We start from the raw sequence: 13,757 nt of genomic DNA, 5'->3' as shown, positions 1-13,757 counted from the left end.
ACATCATGGCAAAATTGAAAGCAATTCCATTAATATCAAGAAAAATAGAAGAATGCTCATATCATCATGATCATTTTCTTTACCATAATGTGCTGGAGGTCCCAGTAAGCACATTTTGGTAAGGAAAACAGGTAAGGACTGGAAAAGAAAAAACAGTCTGTCATTATTTATAGATAATTTCATTTTCCCTGTACAAAACCCAGGAGAATAGGATGAATTATTAGTTTAGCAAAGTAGCTGAACAGAAATCAATATGTACAATTATATTGTTTTACTTTATACCAAAAAAGATCTATTTAACTAATGTTTCTTAAAACACCATTTATAATCGCAACAAAAATACAAGGTATCTAGAAATAAATGTAATAAAAGGTATGTGAGCACCTTATATGTAAAACAATAAAATTGCGTTAAATGAAATTAAAGAAGTTCTAAATCAATAAAAAAAAATATTATGTTCATAGATATGAAGACTTAAAACCATAAAAGGGTAAATTCTTCTCAAATCTAAGATAAATTAATTCTAATAAAACTCTAGGCTTTTGGGCTTCCCTGGGGGCTGGATGGTAAAGAATCTGGCTGCCCAAGTAGGAGACACGGGTTTAATCCCTGATCTGGAAAGATCCTACAGTCTGCAGAGCGACTAAGCCCATGCACCATGACTACTGAGCCTACGCTCCAGAGCCTGGGAACTGCAACTACTGAGCCTATGTGCCGCAGCTACTAAGACCTGTTCACCATAGAGCCCAGCTCTGCAACGGGAAGCTGCTGCAGTGAGAAGCCTGCACACAACTAGAGAATAGCTCTTACTCTCCACAACTAGAGAAAAGCCCCTGCAGCAACAAAGACCCAGCACAGTCAAAAATAAATAAAATTCGTTTTTTTAATTCAGACTTTTCACAAAGCTTTATAAACTGGTTCTAAATTTTATAAAAAAAAATTCACAAAAACAGACTTACAGACATAGAAAAAGAACTTATGGTTATCAAAGGGGAAAAGCTGAGGGAGAGATAAATTATGAGTTTGGGATTAATAAATTACTATATATAAACTACTGTATTCAAGGTCCTACTGCATAGCACAGGGAACTATATTCAATATCATGTAATAACCCTTAATGGAAGTGAATCTGAAAAAGAATATATATATATATATAACTGAATAACACTCCTGTACATCTGAAACTAATAAAATATTGTAAATCAACTATAATTTTAAAAGTAGCAAAGATGCTCCTGAAGAAGAAGAATGTAGATATAGAGGGAAACCCCAACAGATATCAATATGTATTATAGAGAGGAAAACATGATCTTGAGAGTAGAGGATTCCTTTAAAAGGCGCACACACAACCATAAGTTATAAACAAAAAGATTAATGTAGTCAACTAAATTAAACTGACCACCTCTGTTGGTGGAAGGATACCATAAAAAAAAATAAGAATAAAAGGACAAACTAAAAACTGAAAGAAAATTTGTAACACATAGGAATGACTAAGGATATAAAGAAGTACTAATAAACTAGAAAAATACAAAAAAAAAAGCAAAAAATAATGAAAGGAACAGTCACTTTACTGCTCCTTTACTGTTTCCTTAGAAGAGGAAACACAAGCATCTAAAAAGATCAATCTGGATTGCATTATATGCAAATTAGAATCATGAAAAGATACTATTACAACCATCAGGTTGGCAAAAAGTAAAAAAATCTAAAAACGACAAAAGTTAGCAAAGATTTAAAGCAACAGAAATGTATACATTGCCGGTGCAGGAGTGTAAATTTGTGCAATTGCTTTGGGAAACAATTTGGCTTTGTTGCATGTATGTGGACTATCTATATGCATATCTTACAGTTCACTCCTAGCCAGCTACAATGAGAGCATAGTAATTCATAACGACAATTTTTGTAATAGGGAAAAACAGAAACAGTCCTGCTATTCATATCAGTAGTTGGAAGATAAATTGTAGAATTAATAATCAATGAAATATTACAGAAATAGAAAATAATTAAATACACGTAGCCCCATTAACATGGATAAATCTCAAACTACAAAATTTAGCAAAACTGTTAGTCAAGAGAACCACATACAGTACAATTCCTTATATGTAAAATCCAAAACCTGCAACATTAAACAAAATTTTACTTTTTGAAACAAAGCAAAAGAATAACAAACGTAAAATTAAGCATATTTGTTTCCTCTAAAAGGCCAGGGAAAGGCAGATGGGCTTTTAATGGACACAAAAGGACCTTCAAAAGTACTGAAACATTCCATATATTAAACTGAATAGGATTCACATTTGTGTTTTAGTGTTAATTTAATATCTTCCACATACATTGTAGTCTTTCTTTGTACCAATTCAGCATTTAATAAAATTATTGATATGAACTAATAACACTTTACTATCTACATGCAGAGACACTGTGATATTCTCTGATGATGTTATAACTGTAATATGTTAACTGTTAATCATATGTAAAAATTATAAATACATAAAAACACATATCTGATGTTAGATGCATAACAATAATGTGTTCCATCACCTGTTATGCTTGCACCATGAGCCAGAAGAGTTTTGATTAGGAAATAGAATTAAATCATTAAAAGCACAGAGACCCAGACATTGGAGAACTGAAGAAATGTGAGCACAAATTACCAGAAAGAAGTGCATTGAGTTCTGGAACAAAGACTGCGTTCTGGAGGGAGAGGAGAGCTGACTCAGATGAAAAGCTCTAGCCACACGGGCAATGTCAAGTTCAGTCAGCATCCAGGTTTGAGGCTTGAAAACTTTCAGGAGTGACCCTGCAGACAGAGGGACCTGGGTAGACCAGGAATGAAACAGGAAAGAGGAAAAAAAAAAAAAAAGTAAAAGTAGGCTACACACAGAGGCAGGGAAGAGAAAAGCATAAACTGGCAAGGCCAGAATATTGTACAGAGCAACTGTAGATTAGTTATCAGCTGCACTTTTCTTTTTTTCTGACTCATAGCTATTTTAACTATTAGAGCTTCATTAATTTCTTTTTCTTGCTGCATTTTAAATCAACAATTATTGTGTAGCTACATGAGAAGGAAAAACAGAAAACTATACTAAGGGCATTTCTTGGGCTATATTCTGAAGAAAAGTGAAATCCAGAGGCAGCACACCAGTGACCTTGGCCCCCAGATGTGTTCTTGTTGGCCTGTCCCCAAGTGTTGCTGCTGTTGTTGTTAAGCTGAATTACTTACCAAGATTTAAAACCCAGACTTCTGATTCAAGTTGAAATCAGAAGATTCAATAACACAGGGCCTGGAGAGGACATCCCTGCCTGCTTTGGGAGTGGCAGCATTCTGCAGTTCACAGAGCCCTCCAACTAAGACCTCACTTATGTGTGTTATCTGCTGTTGCCTGTCAGTATCTGACTTCGGTGACCTTGTTTGTACCTTTAGGAGGACAACAGAAATAACCACAAGTTTCAAAAACGAATCTTCCAAACTGGGTGCTTGAGGGAGCAGCCTTTCACTCTAAAATGGAAGAAGTAGAAACAGGCTCTATTGAAATTCCCCAGCTTATCTTATGGTTTTAATTTTATGTGCATACATTTATCATTTCCAGCCCAATGAGAACAATAAAACAAGATTCTGTGATTACATAACAGTTTCATTTTGAGAAGTTCAATGACCCTTTTAAATGTTTCATTTTTCTTGTTATTATTTTTATTGACTTTGCTAACATCTGACCTGAACAGCTGCTCTTTGGGGAGCTGTCTTGAGTGACCACAAGCTTGTGACCAGACACAGGGAAACATGAGGCTACAGTTCAGTGCAGCTGTGGTCAATTTGGAAACAAAGGCACTGCCAGTCCAGGCTAACAGGCAGTCACAAAGAACAAGAGTTTCTGGGGTTACCTCGTGCAGTGGATCAGGGATCTGGGAAGTACTGTGATACGAATCACAGCTGCAAATGAAAGCAGAACTGCAGAAAGAATGCACAGTAACATCTGGGTCTTTCAGGATACACAAACACACCCAGAACCCACTGTCCCTGGAACAAGAGGTAAGCTAGCCCCAAGAGAGGACCAAATCATATAAACCCACCTGACAAAATATTGGGCTTCCCACGTGGCTCAGTGGTGAAGAATCTGTCTATGAAGCAAGAGATGTGAGTCCTATCCCTGGGTCAGAAAGATCCCCTGGAGGAGAAAATGGCAACCCACTCCAATATTCTTACCTGGAAAATCCTATGGACAGAGGAGCCTGACAGGTTCTGAGGGGTTGTAAAGAGTTGGATGCAACTTAGTGATTAAACAACAACAAACAAAATATCAGGGCTGAGAAGTTCAGTTCTGTTCAGTCGCTCAGTCATGTCTGACTCTTTGCAACCCCATGGACTGCAGCACGCCAGGCTTCCCTGTCCATCACCAACTCCCGGAGCTTACTCAAACTCATGTCCATTGAGTCAGTGATGCCATCCAACCATCTCATCCTCTGTCGCCCCCTTCTCCTCCCGCCCTCAATCTTTCCCAGCATCAGGGTCTTTTCCAACAAGTCAATTCTTTGCATCATGTGGCCAGAGCATTGGAGCTTCAGCTTCAGCTTTAGTTCTTCCAATGAATATTCAGGACTGATTTATTTTAGGATGGACTGGTTTGATTTCCTTGCAGTCCAACAGACTATCAAGAGTCTTCTCCAAAACCACAGTGCAAAAGCATCAATCCTTCGGCACTCAGCCTTCTTTATGGTCCAATTGCACATCCATCCATGAATACTGGAAAAACCATAGCTTTGACTATACATACTTTGTTGGCAAAGTAATGTCTCTGCTTTTCTTATGCTGTCTAGGTTGGTCATAGCTTTTCTTCCAAGGAGCAAGTGTCTTTTAATTTCATGGCTGCAGTTGCCATCTGCAGTGATTTTGGAGCCCACGAAAATAAAGTCTGTCACTGTTTCCATTGTTTTCCCATCTATTTGCCATGAAGTGGTGGGACTGGATGCGATCAGGCCTTGTTGATGATACCTCCCTGTGGACATGGTGTATCAATACAAACCACATTTTTGAGGTGAACCATAAACCCAATAAGGTAGTCTTGATTTACTAGTTTCATTTCAATACAAATATCCCCCTTTGCTAGGAGGTGCCCAATTTTTTCCACTGGGGCCCAAACCCACTTTAAGTGGCACTGCTGAGTAATGACATAACACGGAGAACAAGCAGACCACTTTCTCCCATAAACTAAACTTTTCATGGTTCTATAGTAAGCATTTATAGAAATTCTAAAAATTTCAATTGTCACTTATTATACCAATGCAAGAAAGTATGTGGAACATCTTAGTCTAAAGAAACAACAGGTTCAAAAGTGGTATTCCTTCCTTTCCCTGCATTCTTTCAGAAGTTGAAAGCAGAACCCAGAGTTAGTTGAATACACAAACTGGTCAACTCAGCAACAGCATAATGTTATGGTTATTTTCAAGAAGAGAAAGCAATATTAAAAATCAGAAGACTTGATCTATAATCTTAATCCATAATGGAGATCCAGTTCTGCCATTTACTAGCCAAGCAATCTTGGGCAAATCACTTCACCTCTCTAGACCTGTTTAATTACCCATAAAATGAGAATAAGAAAAACTGAGCCATGTAACTACCAGGGTTGATGGAGGATTCAGTAAAATAAAAGATGAGAATACATTTCGGTAGGATGTAAAAATGCTTTATTCTTATAGAAGTATATTAGTGAACGATTTTCTTTGCTGCCTTGCATTCAAGCCAAGTTCACTTCCGTTGCTTGTTGGGAAAGCACATAACAGGTACAGAAAAACCCAATCCTATCAATTATTCCAGGGAATGATGTAGTTATAACACAAGTATAGTGGTTAATTTTACGTGCTAACCTCACTGGCCATGCAGTGCCCAGATTAAACATTATTTCTGGGTGTGTCTATGAGAATGATTCCAGGTGAGAATGATTCCTTTGACTTTGTGGACTTGGTAAAGTAGATGGCTCTCTCCAGTGTGATGGGGCATCAGCCAATCCACTGAGGGCCTCAATAGAACAAAAGGCAGAAGAAAGAGGAATTTCTTTCTTGTTTTCCTACCTCACTGCTTAAACTGGGACCTCTCATCTTTTCCTGCCCCAGACTGGGATTTACACCATTGGCTCCCCTGGTTCTCAGGCCTTCAAACTCAGACTGAATTATACCACCAGCTTTCATAGGTCTCCCCTTAGCAGAGGGAAGATCATGGGAATTCTCACCCCCGTTAATCACATGAACCAACTCTTTATTTAAAAAATCTCTATCTATCTACATGCACACACATGTGTGTGTGTTTATTATTAGCTGTTTCTCTGGAGAACTCTAATACAATAAGTAACACTCAAACCCTGGGTTGTCTGTTCAGAATAGACAGAAGAAGAGCAGAACTGTGCACCATTCCTTCTGAAGTCACTGGCCTTAGTGGGCATTGCACATCCAAAGTCTCAAAAACTCAGAGCAAGAAAGGCCTCCTCCCATTCCCCATTTCCTACCACACTAAAAGCCAGGACTAACATCCAACTGAATGTTATTCAGTTTCCAAAATGAAATGCCAATTTTACTCCTCTGAATTAGATCTCCCGTGTTTTGAAAATTCCACTTTAAGTTTGGTTGTGGAACCAATAGCAGTCATATAGCCAGCCTGAAATCTGCATGGAGCATTTCATATGTCCTAAGAACAATCGTGACTCGTTTAAATAAGCCATATAATGCAGTATCTAGCTAGACTAGACTCTAGTTAGAATATAGTTGAAAACAAAAACAATTAAAAAGCTATTTCCTGTTCAGACATTTGCTTTCAAAGTATGATATACTCTCAGTCAAGATATTTTAAGTGTTTTGTTTAAAAATACTGACATATGTGAAAACTTTAAATAACCCCTATTCTCAAGTTTCCATTGCATGCAATAACTTAATTTTAAATATTTTGTGATGCAAAATTCTATATATACAAAAGAATATACATGAAACATATATGCTATGAAGCATAATAATAAAAAGACATACAAACCCATTATTCAATTTAAGAACTAGAATCTGTTTTCACAACAGGAGTAGAGAGAATAAACGAATGATGCAGGGTCTTGCAATGCCTGAAAATCATTATTTCAAACATTGAAATGTAGGGCAAACTGTCAAGTAGATAGAAATTGTTTCCTCACGCCCACTTTTCCATGGGTACATGAATTTTTAAAATGTAGCCAGATGAAGAAAGGCTTAATCAAAGGAATAGCTCCCTATTGACAGCATACAAACACTAGTGATGGACCAGTTGATAAACTGTCTTAAACAAGAAGTCCTCTTATACATAAGCAACAGCTAACTTCCTCGATTAGGAAAGCAAACAAAAACCCTTGTAGGCAAGACAATTATGAAATTCCATTATCTTCATGTTTATACATGATGATCTGATACCCAAACTAAAAACAGACAACTCATTCAGTCATTGTATTTTAAAATCTTGATTTGTAAACTACTCTTCATAAGAGATAAATTAGCACAGGGCCACAGCCTTTAGTAAGTTACACAAAGATATAATATTGAGGCACAACCCTAACTCTGATTCTCCTCATTGTCTGTCTCTGCTGCCCAGACTTGGGTAGCAAACATACTTAGGTCTTTTATTGAAATCTTTTAGATCACATGCATTGCTCTGAGTGGCTCTTCTACTTCTAACTTCCACTCCAAACTGTTTCAATAGTTCTGACTTTCATATAAAGGAGACACCACTAAATTCCATTATGGCCTCTCAGCACATAGATCTTAACACAGTAGATGATGTAATGGACGAGAAGCAAAATCCAACCTGTATAACCTTAAGGAAATTTCTCAATCCTCTGCACTTTTCAGCATCCTCTTCAGAAACATGAGGGAACAAGACAAGATAAATTCTAAAGTCCATTCCAATCCTAAAATTCTGAAACTGCCTTTGATTCTAACGTTCAATGTATTTGTTAAAAGAAATGAATGATTCTTTAGTTCTATCTCTGAAATATTAGAGGAAAAAACACTTTTCACCTCTGCTTTCTAATGTATTCTAATTTAATCTTTCTCTTTCCTGAATTCTAAGGTGTTTTGTGGATTCTCTTTCGGATTAGAAATGAATCTTCCTCAAACCTGAACCAATGCCTAAAATCAAAAAGGAATACTAAGGCAAAGATTCTACCATCCTGGGGCTTCCCTGGTGGGCCAGTTGTTAAGAATCCACCTTGCAGTGCAAGGGACACCAGTTCAATCCCTGGTCTGGGAAGATCCCACATGCCGCAGGGCCACTGAGCCTGTATGCCACAACTGAAGCCCACACGCCCTATAGCCCATGCTCCTCAACAAGAGAAGCCACTACTACAATCAGAAGGCCTTGCACAGCACCTAGAGAGTAGCCCCCACTTGCAGCAACCGGAGAAAGCCTGTGCACAGCAACAAAGACCCAACGCAGTTAAAAATAAAAATAAATAAAACTTATTTCTTAAAAAAAAAAAAGAATCTAGCACCCTTATTATTTTCCTCAGAAGAGAAATTCCCCAAATTCCTCCTGTTCCACTTAACAAACACACAATGAATCAGCACCTCTTCTGAAGCTCATCAGGCAGGTTAGACTTGTTTTTCACTAAGACCTGTATTAAAAATAACTAACTCTACTCTCAAAACTCTCCCATTTTAATTAATTTTATTCTAAAATAAGAAAAGCTGTTTCTTGCTGAGTCTATTAGAATTGTCAAATCTTTTTCACAATGAATACCATTAAACCTATTTCAAACATAACAAAACAGGCTTTCAACACAATTTACAGAATGGTTTGATTACAAAGAGGTTCTCATCAATTGGGTTGAGGATGCTGCTGTGTGCTCAGTAGCTCAGTAGTGTCTGATTCCTTGTGACCCCAAGAACTGTAGCTGACTAGGCTCCTCTGTCCATGGGATTTTCCAAGGAAGAATACTGGAGTGGGGTTGCCATTTCCTCCTTCAGGGGATCTTCCTGACCCAGGGATCAAGTCCACAGCTCCTGCATCTCCTGCATTGCAGGCAGATTCTTTACTGCTGGAAGCCCCTTAGGTTAGAGATAGTTATTCCAGTGAAAGTCAAATGTCCCCTTCCTTCTTTATCATCTTCTTCTCCATCTCAACTAAGAAGTTCAGACATATAGAAGGGTAAAGGGTGTCCCTAGGGAGCCTCTGCCATAGGTGTGAGACAACAGAGATCCCACTAACTACAAATATCTCTCTCCAAGTTCTGATATTTTCATATCTGATGTCTTCTCCCCCAACCATCAAAATTTAAGTTCAGTTTACATAAAAATTGAGCAACTCTTATTAATAATAATTAGAAAAGGAGGATGAATCCAGAATAAAGGTGGGTTCCTTCTCAATCAGGCCCAGCATAGTGTCACATTCAGAAAAAGGCATTAAATATGAAATTCTTAAAAAATTGAGAGGCAGTTTAAATCACTAACCCAGTCTCTTGAAAAATGCCCACAGGATCACTCTATATTATATTCAAAAGTATAAAGTTCTCTTCACCCATCTAGTTGTAATGAGTAGCCCTCAGTTCAGCATGGACTTGTACCACCCTCCTAATCCTACTCTTCAGCCTCCCTCAGATATTAATAGCTCCTCAAGATGCAGCCCAAACTGACTCTCTATAATTCAGAATTTTTCTGAGCTAAATATTTCTTTCAATTTGAACTTATTACCCTTTCCAATATAAATCTGATATAAATTGAGTCTTTCTTGGTTCCTTTAAATTCGCAATTTTATCACTATACCTGCAGCCAAACCCCAGACCCATTGCTGCCACTGATAGCAAAAGATATGGGAGAGAGGAAATATTCATAATCAATGCTTTCAACCAGGTCATGAATTCATAATCAATGCTTTAGGTCATGAATTCATTATCAATGCTTTCAATTAGGTTATGAGGGAACTAACAGTGGCTGGTTATGGTCATGAGCACTTAGCATTAATTCTCACCCCTTTCTATATACTTTTCTGTACAGATGGGTCTTCAACATGAAAAACAGTAAGTTCTAGATGAATATTAAGTTATTCCAATGAAATACATTTGCAGGAATTCAGGGAATAAGGAAGAGGCCATCTTCCTGCTGCTTATTGCTACTAATTGCAAGGTTTAAAGGGACATGAGTTTCCATAGTCAGCCTTGGGATTCCAGATGGAGACAGACAATGACAACAGCAGCAGAAGCCACAGTAGAACAGTTTCCTGATCTTTGAATGCTGCTGCTGCTGCATCGCTTTAGTCGTGTCCGACTCTGTGCGACCCCATTGACGGCAGCCCACCAGGCTTCCCGTCCCTGGGATTCTCCAGGCAAGAACACTGGAGTGGGTTGCTATTTCCTTCTCCAAGCTACCATCTAAACTCTTGAAATCAATAGATAAGCTGCAGCCCCCTTGCTTCTGCTTCCCTGGTCCTTCCAAATTTCTAAATCCCTATATTAAATCCTTCCTGGAAACATCTGGAGTGATTTCCAAGTTCTGCCCTGAACTGACAGATACTAGGGGGGTATAAAGAAAGAAGATACAGCAAAAGGCAGGGGAAAAAGAGTAGAGATTCTTCTGGGATTCTTCTGGCACCTCTGAGACATAGAAAATTGTGACAAAGTTGGCATCACTTATCAGGAAAATGGAAATCAAAACCATGATAAGATACCACTTCACACTTTCTAGGATGACTGGAATAAAATATTAGATTAAAAGCATTGTTAAGGCTGTGCAGAAATCAAAACTCATACACTGCAGGTGGGAATGGAAAATGGTGCAGCCACTTTGGAAAGTGGTTTGGCAGTCCCTGAACACGTTAAATATAGATTTATTTTGTGATCTAGCAATTCTACTCACAAATGAATACTCAGAACTTAAAACATACACCTACACCAAAATGTGTATACAAATATTCAAATGTTATTAATAATAGTTCAGCTCAGTTCAGTCACTCAGTAGTGTCTGACTCTTTGTGACCCCATGAATTGCAGCACGCCAGGCCTCCCTGTCCATCACCAACTCCCGGAGTTCACTCAGACTCACGTCCATCGAGTCAGTGATGCCATCCAGCCGTCTCATCCTCTGTCGTCCCCTTCTCCTCCTGCCCCCAATCCCTCCCAGCATCAGAGTCTTTTCCAATGAGTCAACTCTTCACATGAGGTGGCCAAAGTACTGGAGTTTCAGCTTTAGCATCATTCCTTCCAAAGAAATCCCAGGGCCGATCTCCTTTAGAATGGACTGGTTGGATCTCCTTGCAGTCCAAGGGACTCTCAAGAGTCTTCTCCAACACCACAGTTCAAAAGCATCAATTCTTCAGCGCTCAGCCTTCTTCACAGTCCAACTCTCACATCCATACATGACCACTGGAAAAACCATAGCCTTGACTAGACAGGAGGTGGAAATAGTACAGATAGGCATTAAGTGATAACTGGGTAAATAAAATGTGGTATATCTATACAATGGAATATTTTTCAGAAGTAAAATAAATGAAGCGCTCATACATGCTACAAAATGGATGAACTTGAAAATATTATGCAAAGTGAAAGAAGGTAATCATAAGGATCACATATTGTGAGATTCAATTTATATGAAATGTTGATAGTTGGCAAATTTATTGACACAGAAAGTAGATTAAGTGGTTGCCTAGGGATGGAAACAGAGGGACTCAAGGAATAATGGACAAGGGTGTAAAATTTCTTTTGGGAGTAATAAAAATGTTCTAAAATTGTGGTGATGGATATACAAGTAAATATATCCTAAATACTGAATATACACTATTGTATTGAGTATTCTAGAGTCACTGAATTCTACACTCTATATGGGAAAATCATATGGTAAGTAAATTACATCTCAATAAAGTCATTTAAAAGATGCAAGGCAAAATGAGGACTATTAAAAATAAAAAATGAATTCAGGCCATTTGTAAGGGAGGAAAACTTTAAGGCAGAGAAGGTGCCTCTGACTTAGGTGGAGGAGGGTAATGGAGATAATTCATAGTGTTCTGACAAATTCTCCTAACATCCTTACAGAAAGATTTCCAGGAAGAGTTAAAACTCAGTAATACTGCATACTAGGTAATACTGACCCATTTGGGGTGATGAAGTATATTCTATATCAATTATCTAAGTACTTTTGCATCTCAAAAACAATGACGGCAATCATAGCAAGACTTAGTTATTAAATGATGAAGACGTTAAACATGTGAATGGAATATCTGATATATGAAGGCAAATTTACTATGAAAACTAATAATAAGCTTAAACTTTATTGCTCCTCATTTGCATGGCACCCTTCAAAGGCCCTGGGAAGAGCCTTGGCAATGAATTATATATTTTTGTAAAATTTGCAAAAGTAAGATACTTTTAAAACTTGATCAAGACTGGTATTCTTTCCATTTAGACTTCCGCTCCATTACCCTTCTTATTTAGTATTGGGGTTGCTGCAGACATTTTGGGGATCTGGATATGGGGGAGTTGAGGAGAGACATGTTTAGGAGATATGTTTGGGATCAATAGGATATATTTACATAGTTCATAATCAAATTCATGTATTTCTTTTCTACCATATACATGCTTCCAGTGCTAGGTGCTGGAGGCCACATCCAGTCACATCACCTTCAGCCGTCCCAATTGCATGTCCCGTTCCCCCTCAAACCTCTCCTTAAACAAAGCATGCTAGAGGAAGGATTGATGTATCTTATTCTCTCTAAAGAAAAGTGAAAGTGTTAGTCGCTCAGCTGTGTCCAGCTTTTTGAGACCCCATGCGACCCCACCAGGCTCCTCTGTCCATGGAATTCTCCTGGGAAGAATACTGGAGTGGTATTTGTTCCCTTTTCCAGGGGATCTTCCCAACTCAGGGGATCAAACCTGGGTCTCTCACATTGCAGGCAGATTCCTTACCATCTGAGCCATCAGGGAAGAAAGCTAGACTATAAATTTTTTTATATAAAATGTAAGGAAAAGTATGCAGCCTAAATGCATGAACAGTTTATTAATAAAAAGTACTGCTATTTTCTAAATTTTAGGAAGCTTGTAGAACTGGCTCAGTTCAGTTCAGTTGCTCAGTCGTGTCCGACTCTTTGCGACCCCATGAATCGCAGCACGCCAGGCCTCCCTGTCCATTACCAACTCCCGGAGTTCATTCAGACTCACATCCCTCGAGTCAGCAATGCCATCCAGCCATCTCATACTCTGTCGTCCTCTTCTCCTCCTGCCCCCAATCCCTCCCAACATCAGAGTCTTTTCCAATGAGTCAACTCTTCCCATGAGGTGGCCAAAGTACTGGAGTTTCAGCTTTAGCATCGTTCCCTCCAAAGAAATCCTAGGGCTGATCTCCTTCAGAATGGACTGGTTGGATCTCCTTGCACCACAGTTCAAAAGCATCAATTCTTCAGCACTCAGCCTTCTTCACAGTCCAACTCTCACATCTATACATGACCACAGGAATAACCATAGCCTTGACTAGACGGATCTTTGTTGGCAAAGTAATGTCTCTGCTTTTGAATATGCTATCTAGGTTGGTCATAACTTTCCTTCCAAGGAGTAAGCATCTTTTAATATCATGGCTGCAGTCACCATCTGCAGTGATTTTGGAGCCCAAAAAAATAAAGTCTGACACTGTTTCCACTGTTTCCCCATCTATTTCCCATGAAGTGATGGGACCCGATGCCATAATTTTCATTTTCTGAATGTTGAGCTTTAAGCCAACTTTTTCACTCTCCTCTTTCACTTTCATCAAGAGGCTTTTTAGTTCCTCTTCACTTTCTG

Source organism: Bos grunniens, chromosome 7 (genome assembly GCF_055505025.1).
Source record: "Bos grunniens cultivar Pamir isolate PY7600 chromosome 7, Bosgru_T2T1.0, whole genome shotgun sequence".
Lineage (NCBI taxonomy): Eukaryota > Metazoa > Chordata > Mammalia > Artiodactyla > Bovidae > Bos > Bos grunniens.
The sequence above is the reverse complement of the archived record's forward strand: the minus strand, read 5'-3'. Positions refer to the sequence as shown.